The following is a 10,258-nucleotide window of genomic DNA, read 5'->3' on the forward strand; positions in this document are numbered from 1 at the left end:
CGGCTTGCTCTCCTCGGACCTTCAAATCCTTCCAGGTTTTGGACGGTGCTGTCCCCATTGCTTCCAACACGTCCAGTGCGAGGTTGTTGTGGCAAGTCTGGAGGATGAATTCCTCGGTGATCGGGTCCCGGCAATTCATCGCTTTGTTCCGGAACCTTTTGACGAAGGTGTCGACTAACTCCCCGTCCTTCTGCTTCTCATCGAGCAATGATCCGATAGATATCTCGGTGTCGTCGTCGAAGAAGTTAGCGAGGAATTTTGTCTCCATGTCGTCCCAGCTATTTACGCTTCCTGGCTTGAGGCGGCGATACCAATCGAAGGCGGCTCCGCGAAGAGTGCCGACGAATGACCGCACCATCAGAGGCTCATTGCCGGAAATAATACCCAGGTGCGATTTGAAATAAATCAAATGCTGAGTGGGGGAACCCTTCCCATCGAACGGCGTGAAGTTGATTAGATTGAACTTCGCCGGATATGGGATCGATTCCCACTCTCTTGGGTATGGACAGGGAATGCCTGTTTTCTTCGTCTCTTGAGCGGAGATCAATGTGTTGATTTTGCTCTCGAGATCTTTGATCTTCAAGTCTTCACTTGTATCTTCGTTGGCATCCTCGTTACCACCCCCTGCATTGACGGGAGGGTTATTGGCATTGTGAGCTTCATCCCTATCCGTGTGCTCCTCTTCCTGAACAACCTGGTTACGGTGGCTTGGTTCACCTCGCTGGTTCGTCAGTGCCTGAATTTGTTGCTCATGCATCTCTCTCATAGTCTGCATGGCCATCTGCATCTCGAACCTAAAGCTTTCCTGTTGTTTGGCTATGGCATCTTCGAGCATCTTGGCCACTTGTTCCGCGCTTATCATCAGTGACTCGCGGGGTTCCCCCTCACTGGACACTGTATTATCTGATGCGATTGCGGAGCAGGTATCCGACTCTTCACCTTCTGAAGGTACTCTTGTCCGAACCCTACCATAAGTTCCCTGTGCGATTGCTCCAGACTGCAGACGGGTTAGACGCTGGGATGCTTTCAGAATCGACTCGAGATTATCCCGTGATGGGGTCTCTCTGCTTGTCATATTAGCGGTGACCCTCGGGAATTCTTCATCTTCAACCACCGTCCTTCTTTGCCGAAAACGCCTACGCCTTGGTTTTGGCATTTTGGTACTAAGTCTCTCGAGAACTGAAACTCTTTCGGGGACTGCCTTAATGCAGTTGCATTCAGACAATACCGCCCGAATGAGTTTGGAACAGGGGCATTGAGTTTCCTGTTCTCGGGGACTCCTCTTCCTGGTTCTATTCGTACCCCCAGCACGATAGTACAACTCGTCATTTTGACAGTCGGAGTAACCTATCGTGTGCGGGCACGACTTCTCAGGTATAACGTTATCATCATCGGATGACAACGTTTCCATCTGAGGGCAAACTGCCTTCTTTGGGCTCTCAAGAGTCACGCGCCTCGAGGCTTGCCTTTTTGGGCGTGAATTCTCATCGGGCTCTTGGACTTCGATGCGTAAATTGGTGAGCGCAGCTGCCTTGAGTTCTTTGTCATACTGGAGGTGACGACGACCCCCAGTGTGTTGAGTCGTTCTGGGCTTCCTCATCGGGCCCAAACGCTCGTGAACTGGAGCTTTGCCTCTCTCGTCGGGAATTGGACCGAGGCGCTCCAAAACTGATTTCTTCCTTCGGGAGGATTCTGCATGATCTCCCGGAGTAGCTATGGGAATTCTCAACGACTTAGCTTGGTTCGCCGGAGGTTGAATTTTGGTTGGAGGCTGCAGTTGCTGCTTTTTGCAACTTTCTACGGGCTTCTTCGGCTTGAGCCCGTGCCTGCGCTGATAGTGCGCGGCGTTTGCGGATGCGTTCTTCCAGCGTCGAACGATTCCGTTTGACACGGATCCATTCCATTGTTGGCGGCTTGGAAGAGGTGCCGTTCATCTGTTGTTGGGGCTGTTTGCCTCTTTCGTTCTTCAGATCCGCGTTGTAGCGGATTCCGTCGGTGGACTCCATCGCTTTGGCGAATTGTTTGGCCAAGCGCTGGTGTTACCTTTGACGGGTTCTCTTTGAGAGAGTCACCGCTCCTTTGGTGACGGAGGAATTGGTTGGAACCAGCTTGATCTGGTTGGAGGTTGGTGGAGCCTCACCCGACGCAACTTTGGCGTCAATCAGGATGAGGTCGTCGTTGGTAGCTTCAACTTCTTCGTACCAACGCACCTTTCTGCTGGAAGAGAACTTGGACTTCTTAGACTTGCGGGGGGAGGTAGATCTGGACGAGGATGAAAGGTACTCCTCGAACTTGGTCTGATCGAACTCGTATTCGACCTCCTCCACGACTGGGATCAAGATCCGCGGCTGCGACGCTCCGATCTCGGCAGCGAGATCGGTGGCTCCCACTGTGGTCGCCAGATTGTTCGCTGGAAAATTCGTTGCTTTCTTTGTTATTGATTCCATTGTCATCTTGAGTTACAACTTTTTGAGTTACAAAAGATCCGGTCTTTTTATAAGATCCGGTTACAACGAAAATCAAATAAAAATAAACAAAGATTACAACTTTTCTCCTTTTGTGTCGAACGAATCGCGAGCTCCTGTTTTGCGGTCGCTCGCTTTGTGGGTTCTTTGCCTGCGCCGGGGTTGTTTGCCGTGGACCACCGCGCGATCTAGATCCGGTCGGATCTACCTTGATGTCCCAAAGTTGAGATCTTTTTTTAGATCTGAGTCTCCAATCCTGCAGGGCTTCGCCTCCTCCAAAATCCAACCTCTTCAAATGAACAACCCCTTGGCCTATTTATAGGCTCTCAACACTGTGCCCGTGCCCGTGTGCACGTGTGGCCAACATCCAAGCCGTCGGCCACCTCAAGGTGGCTCGGCTCATGCCGAGCCACCCTGAGGTGGCTCGGCCACCCCAGGGGGTGGCTCGGCCTTGGCCGAGCCACCCTGAGGTGGCTCGGCCACCCCAGGGGGTGGCTCGGCTGCCGCCACCTATGGGTGTGGGTTTTCCGAGTTTTTGAGTTGTGTCCGTTTTTCGGTTTTGTCCGTGATTTGGTTGATTGAGACTCTGATTTGTTGATCTGATTTGGCAGTGAGTCGGATTCCTGATTTGGCAGTAAATCCGCTTCTGAGTTCGAGTCCGAAACTGATCTTGATTCGATCGTGATTCGTCCGAGTCTGTTCTCGGTTGGATGACTCGTTGATTCTTTGACACTTGGCTTGATTCTGAACGCGTATGGATGCATTTCGTCGCTTGCGTGCGATTCGTCGATCTCGTCGCCTCGTTGGTTCGTCGGTTTATGCCGAACTGTGCTAATGGACCTATAAGCAATTTTATATGCCTACAGTCGACATGTGACGTCTTTCGAGTCGTCCTCGCAAGATGTCGGCGTGTCGAGTCGACCGAGTTGAGCCTCCAATTGTCTTGAAGTGCTGACTTGATTATGCATAATGTGTGACACTTGTCTGTCATTGATTAGAGATTATTTTTCATCACTAAAACAACTATAACATCTTTTAATTAATTAATTAATTAATTAATTAAAAGATATTCCAACATCATCTTTACTTTTTTACTTTCAATAATAATTTGGTTTTGTAAACAAACTTTGTATTTCCCTTTCATCTTATGTGAATACACTTTCTCACTTGCAAAAATGTGACCTTCACACCTTCAAGTCACTTTTAATTTGCCGAATACCCTCTTAGTCTTTGAGTACAGATTAGAAAACGAGTGCAATTAGTGAGGGGAAATAGCGAGGGCTATGATTAAAATAAATCACAAGTGCCCACTACACAAATTAACTATTGTGAAAACGGTCATACGCTTGTAATACCTACCTGGCTAGTATTTGCTTCGAGGATACAATAGAATACTATATTAGCATAATTATTTTTTAGAAACTATAAAAATTTGCAAATGTGACTACTAGGAAAGCAGTTTAAATACAATTGTCCATTCTTTTGCACTATAATAAAAATGGATTGGAACTACGTCTGGGACAATTTTATAGGCCTTCAAAGATATAGATATGTAAAACGTAACATCCTTTTTTGCTCATGAAAAAAATAATAAGAAAATGTGAGAAATATGGCCTCGAGTGGGAACCGCATGTTTATTTCTAAGAGAAGTAGAGGATAAGTGTTTTCTGGATTTTTAGCCTTCTTACTTGTAAAATACGAGAAAGACCAGTTGTAGCTTTGAGATTGAAAACTGGAATTGAACACTATTGTAACCTGTAAAAATTAAAACATTGAGCCCCACGTGATAAAAAATAAATGAAAAAAAGTTGAAATTAAATACTGTTAATTTCAACCTGTAAAAATTAAAACATTAAAGTCTTGATGTTTTTTTCTGAGGTCTCTTCTTCCTAACGAAACTCTAGTAAATTAGCTAGTTGTGATAGAAAATGGTTCAAAAGTCTAAACAGTTCAAAGCAAAATTGCTATTCTTCTGACAAATTAATGCGTAATAATTCCAGAAAACGTTGAAAAAACATGCTAAAGATTGAAAGGATGATGTAATGAGCCATCCGTGGTTACCAAGTAATTGCCATGATTAAATGACATCAAAGTTGAAGTTTCATTACGAACCTTTAAGACGCGCAGGGGAAGGTGAAGCCACGGGAATGACATTGTGATGATGCTTGGTCTGACGCATCTTTTTATTTTTTATTTATTGTATTGGGTTAATTTGCACATGGATCCTTGCAATATGGAGGGGTTCATATTCTCAACAATCTTGATTGTAGAAAAAGCCTACAATTAGCTATGGGCCTGTTTGGATGGGGTATTTTACCCCGAAAATTGGGAGAAAATCTGCCAAAATGGCCTATCCAAACGGGTAGTTTCCCCCCAAAATCGCCTTTTAAAAAAATGATTTTAGGGGAAAACTGTCAAAAAGCTGCCATTTTGGCAGCTTTCCTCCTAATTTTCAAGGCAAAATACCCTATCCAAACGGGTCCTATGTGGAATGATAATATTGATGTATCCTAGTGGGCTCCACAATTAAATATTTATTATATAATTAAAATAAGGGAAAATTGCCTCTAGCCTCCAATTTCATTACAAGTATTCCACCCCCTCCCAAGGCTTTTTCAACGCTCCTAAAACCCCCAAAAGTAAACTCATAATTCCCTGAGCCCCCAAAACACAAAACCCAAGAGTTTTAAACATGTGAAAACCATAATACCCTTTCTCTTTCTCTTTTTTTATTTGTGATGATTTGAAATGGTTTCCTCCATCCCTTTCCCCGATGGCGGCCGCCAACGATTCGAAGAAGACGACCGTCCTCCGGAGCTCTAACGACGAAGAGATCGGTGAGCGTCGGAGTCCTGATGGTGATGTGGCCGCTGTTCCACGAGCAGTTCATCAACGCGGGAATGGTCGTGGAGGTGATGGGGATAGGGGCGAGGATGTGGGAGGGGTTCAGGAAGGGCGACGGCGAGAAGGGGACGGTGGAGGCGATCATCGGGGCTTTGAAGAGAGTGATGGGGGGTGGGGAGGAGTACGAGGAAATGAGGATTACTTCCTTCAACTTCTGTTTATTTTTCCTTTTCCTGTTATGATTGGGATCGATGAAATGAGTGGAGACGATTTGATTTTGGTACTTGAACAAGCGATGGACGCCATCAACGAACACGCCTCGACCCCCTATTTCACTGCGGAAATATGACCGCCATTGATGGATGCTCGAGGTTTTCGCTCCGCGGTCGCCAGCAATGCCGAGGAAAAGGAGGCGTTTTTTCAAAACTTGGTCGACTGTGCCTTGCACTAGCACGACGTGTTCAAGTTTTTTTAAATGGAAATTATTTGCTTGTTTAGTTGCATTACTTGTCCGAGTTCTTTACGCCTCCATGTGCGTACTAATTTTTCTCATGACACATAGTTACAGGTTGATTGTTAAGATTACGGGTTGGTTGTGGAGGTTATGGGTTGATTGTGGAGGTTACATGTTGGTTGCTAAGGTTACGGGTTGGTTGTTAAGGTTATGTATTGGTTGTGAAAGTTATGGGTTAATTGTTAAGGTTACGGGTTTGTTGTTAAGGATAAGTGTTGGTTGTGAAGGTTACACGTTGGTTGTTAAGGTTACGCATTTGTTGTGAAGTTTGCGGGTTGGTTGTTAAGGTTACAAGTTTTTTTGTTAAGGATAAGTGTTGGTTGTCAAGGTTACGTATTGGTTGTGAAATTTACCTTGACAATCAACACATAACCTTAACAATTAATACGTTGGTTGTGAAGGTTACGTATTGGTTGTGAAATTAACATTAACAATCAACACGTAACCTTAACAATTAATACGTTGGTTGTTAAGGTTACAAGTTGCTTGTTAAGGTTACGCATTGGTTATGAAGGTTTCGGTTTGGTTGTTAAGGTTACGAGTTTTTTTATTAAGGATAAGCGTTAGTTGTGAATATTACACATTGATTGTGAAATTATTATTGATAATCAATCTGTAACTTTAACAACCAACTCGTAACCTTAACAACCAACGCGTTATCTTAACAATCAACACGTAACATTCACAATGTGTAACCTTAACAAGCAACCCGTAACCTTAACGATCAACGCGTAACCTTCACAACCAACGCGTAACCTTCACAATAAACACGTAACCTTAACAACCAACTCATGACCTTCACTGTGTAACCTTAACAATCAACCGATAACCTTCACAACCAATGCGTAACCTCCACAACGAATATTCTAAAAATATTTTAAGAATTCAAAGAGCCCCAAGGCCTAATTTCCAATCAAAAACCTTTAAATATATATTGTGCCTGTAGGGGTTTGAACTCCTAACCTCATCTCCAACCTCCCAAACCTTACCACTAGGCCAAGTGGCACAAAGTATTCATGTCACTCGAAATATATATACATATATATATATATATATATATATCTCAATGGATAGATAAGTAATTCTTTAGATAAAGAATATGAATGTGAATGTAATTCCAAATTAGTCAGTAATCTTTTACATTCACATTCATATTCACATTATTATACACTATAATGGTTCATAATCATTAACTGTAGCATGAGAGAAATTATGCTATATAAGTAGCAATGGCTTATGTATTCAATTGAGTACGGAAAATATCAACGTTTATCCTTAACAATCAACTCGTAACCTTAACAACCAATCTGCAACATTCATAACCAACACGTAAACCTTAACAACCAACCCGTAACCTTAACAACCAATCTGCAACCTTCACAACCAACACGTAACCTTAACAACTAACTCGTAACCTTAACAACTAACCCGTAACATTCACAGCCAACACGTAATCTTAACAACCAACACGTATCATTCACAACCAACCCGTAACACCTTCACAACCAATAGTATCCTCCACAACCAACCCATTCCTCCAATATAAATAACCCCATTTCCTCCCCAAACCCAATCTTCTCTCCTTCACCCTCATCAATGGTCGTTGATCTGATGAACTTCTCAAAAATGGACAATCAAATCGCGATCAAGGAAGTAGCCATCGCCAGCCTCCAGAGCATGAAAGCCCTCGTCCTCACCCTCAACCATCAATCTTCATCGTCTTCTTCCTTTGAATGCTCGACCAATACCGACAACATCGTCTCCAAGTTCATCAACGCCCTCGATTGAACGGGTCACACCTGGTTCAGGCGTGGCTCGGTCCAGCCTCCGACTGAATTCTCGTCTCCGTCGTGCTCTCCGGTGACTATAGCTCGGCCAGCTCTGATTCCTCCTCCAGCGGTGAGTTTCCCGCCTTGAGGGCTCACCCTTGACTTCGCCAACCCGAACCCGATACCCGCCGGTAAGATCAACTAGGAAAGGACAGTTTACTGATGATTTTTTTAGCATTCTTCAAGCGCCGATACTCCGTCATTCCTGTATGGCTGTCTACAAAATCACAATAGATAGCTTATCCCCCATCAAAACGATGATGGAAGTTTCCAATCTGAGCGACCTTCCAGAAGGCTTACAATTGCAAGACTTTCACGTAAAAAATAACAAAGATCGCTGAAGGTTAACCATCTGACGACCTTTCACACAACTGATAGAAATCTCTAATCAACGGCCTTCACAATCACATCGGGGTTACCATCTGACGAGCTCTCATTATTCTAAGGAGGCCAAGACGAAGATTACAAAGAAATGATCTTTGCAACGCTATGACAAAGCAAAGACGCTGCAGGTCCTCCCCGTGTATCACAGTAAAACGCCAGGTCGAAACCCGCGTTACAAACATCAAAACACCAGGTCGAACCGCCCGTTTACAACATCAAAACGCAAGCGGTCGAAGCCGCGTACAACTAGTAAAAAACGCTAAGGTCGCAACCGCGTTACAGAACATCAAAACCGCCAGGGACTCGAACCCGCGTTACACATCAAAAACGCCAAGCGTCGAACCTGCGTTTACACCATGCAAAACGCCAGGGTCGAACCCGCGTCCAACAGCAAAACCAAGGTCGCACCCTCGCGTTTTTCCTACGCCCTGCGGGTACCCCACTCCGGCGTCTCAATCCTAAGACGTGAGGTTAGGGTCCTGAACGCCAACGTGGGCGTTTGACTCATTCAACATGAGCTGAACGGTTCTAAAATCGTTTCCCACGATTTGGGGGCGGTTACACCCCATTATGGAGAGAATTAAGGGGGCGGTTATGCCCCTTAATTCCCTATAAATAGGGTAAACTCAACTGAGTTAGGGGTTCCTTTCGGTTAGAGATTTTCTAGTTCCAAGAACTGTAAGAGGCTAGGCATTTTCGGATCTGAGAACTGGGCAGCAGAGGAGATCCTTGGAGCATTTTCTAGAGCTTGGGAGATCTGCAACAAGTGCTTTTTCAGCCTTGGCTTATTAACCGATTTTCGGTTCAAATCAACTCTTTCATAGAGTTAAAACTCGTTCAGAGTTATCAATTCGTTCAGAGTTATCAACTCGTTCAGAGTTCTAAAACTTGCCACGCAAGTTCTCCACAACGTCAAAATCGTGAGGAGAAGACATCGTTCCAGTGAATCAAGACGTGCGGATCGTCAACGGAGAGCAAACTCGACGCGAGCATTCGAGGGAGGCACTCCATCGCTACCAAGAAGAACCCAGTTTTAAACAAAGGGGAAAACCAAATTCGTTCTCCTCTCTTTTGTAATCGAATTGTAATCGGAATCAAAAAAATAAAGTTTAATTTTCTTTATTCTTCTCTTTACAATTTTCCCTACCAACAAAAGATGGCGACTCCGCTGGGGACTAGCTTCTCTGACGAAGAAGTGGTGGTGCAATCCGACGTTCATCTCACTGGATCAATTGTCGAAACTCTCGTGGTAGAGTTTGATCAAGCCAAGTTTGAGGAGGTCATCTCCTCCGGATCCCTTAGAGAATAAATCTCTAACTGTTGTTGGAGTGCCGAAGAAAGTCCTCTCCTTTGGCCACAATTTGTCGAACAGCCCCTCTGCTTCGGGAGCGAGCTTAGCCTCAGCCGACCTCGCCCAGCGAGTTGAATGTCCCACATCCGCGTCAACACGATGTGTTTCAGGCCATAAACGGCTTAGAGAGGAGATGAGCTCCATAAACGCCGATGATGCTCATGCAAAAGCCTTAAAGCAGGCCAAGAAGAACGCTGCTCGTCGAAGAAGAAGGTCTCAGCGACGAGCACAACTCCGAGAAAATCGATCCTCCAACCAACGCGAACTTCGCGTTCGTGAGCCTAAACGCGACCCTGAACTTCGCGTTTATGAGCCCAAACATGAGCTTCGTGAGAACCAGACTGAACGCGGCCCTCAATGGCGCGTTTTACAGCCAAAACGCGGACCTCAAGCCTTCGTTGAACGCGAACTTCAACTTCGCGTTTCCCAGTCAAAATACGCCCCTCGCGTCGACAATGAAGCACGCGACCCCCTGGACCCCCGACTCGCTGACCGGGCAGCGAGACCCCCGAATACTCTGCGTAGCGCGACTAGGTTGAGGGGCGGATATAAGAAGTTTATGGATTCAAGGCATCTCAACCAGATCCATCTTCACCAAGAGCCAGTCCTGTCCAATCATGGACTGGGGGTTCCAGTTCAAACCTCACAATCAGTGAGTAATTCTCCTCAAATCTTTATAACAGATTCGAGAGAGTTCACATCGAGAGAAAGATCGATGCAACAAGTCATTCGTTCATTTCAATGTGAACGACTGATTCCTACGGTCCTCTCGGGACGCCAATGCTGCTCATATGCGGCCCAACTGCTGGTGTTCAACCAATTTACGAACGTTGCTTTACCCAACCAACGACGGCGTTCACATAAGAAGAAT

Source organism: Asparagus officinalis, chromosome 5, assembly GCF_001876935.1.
Source record: "Asparagus officinalis chromosome 5, Aspof.V1, whole genome shotgun sequence".
Classification (NCBI taxonomy): domain Eukaryota; kingdom Viridiplantae; phylum Streptophyta; class Magnoliopsida; order Asparagales; family Asparagaceae; genus Asparagus; species Asparagus officinalis.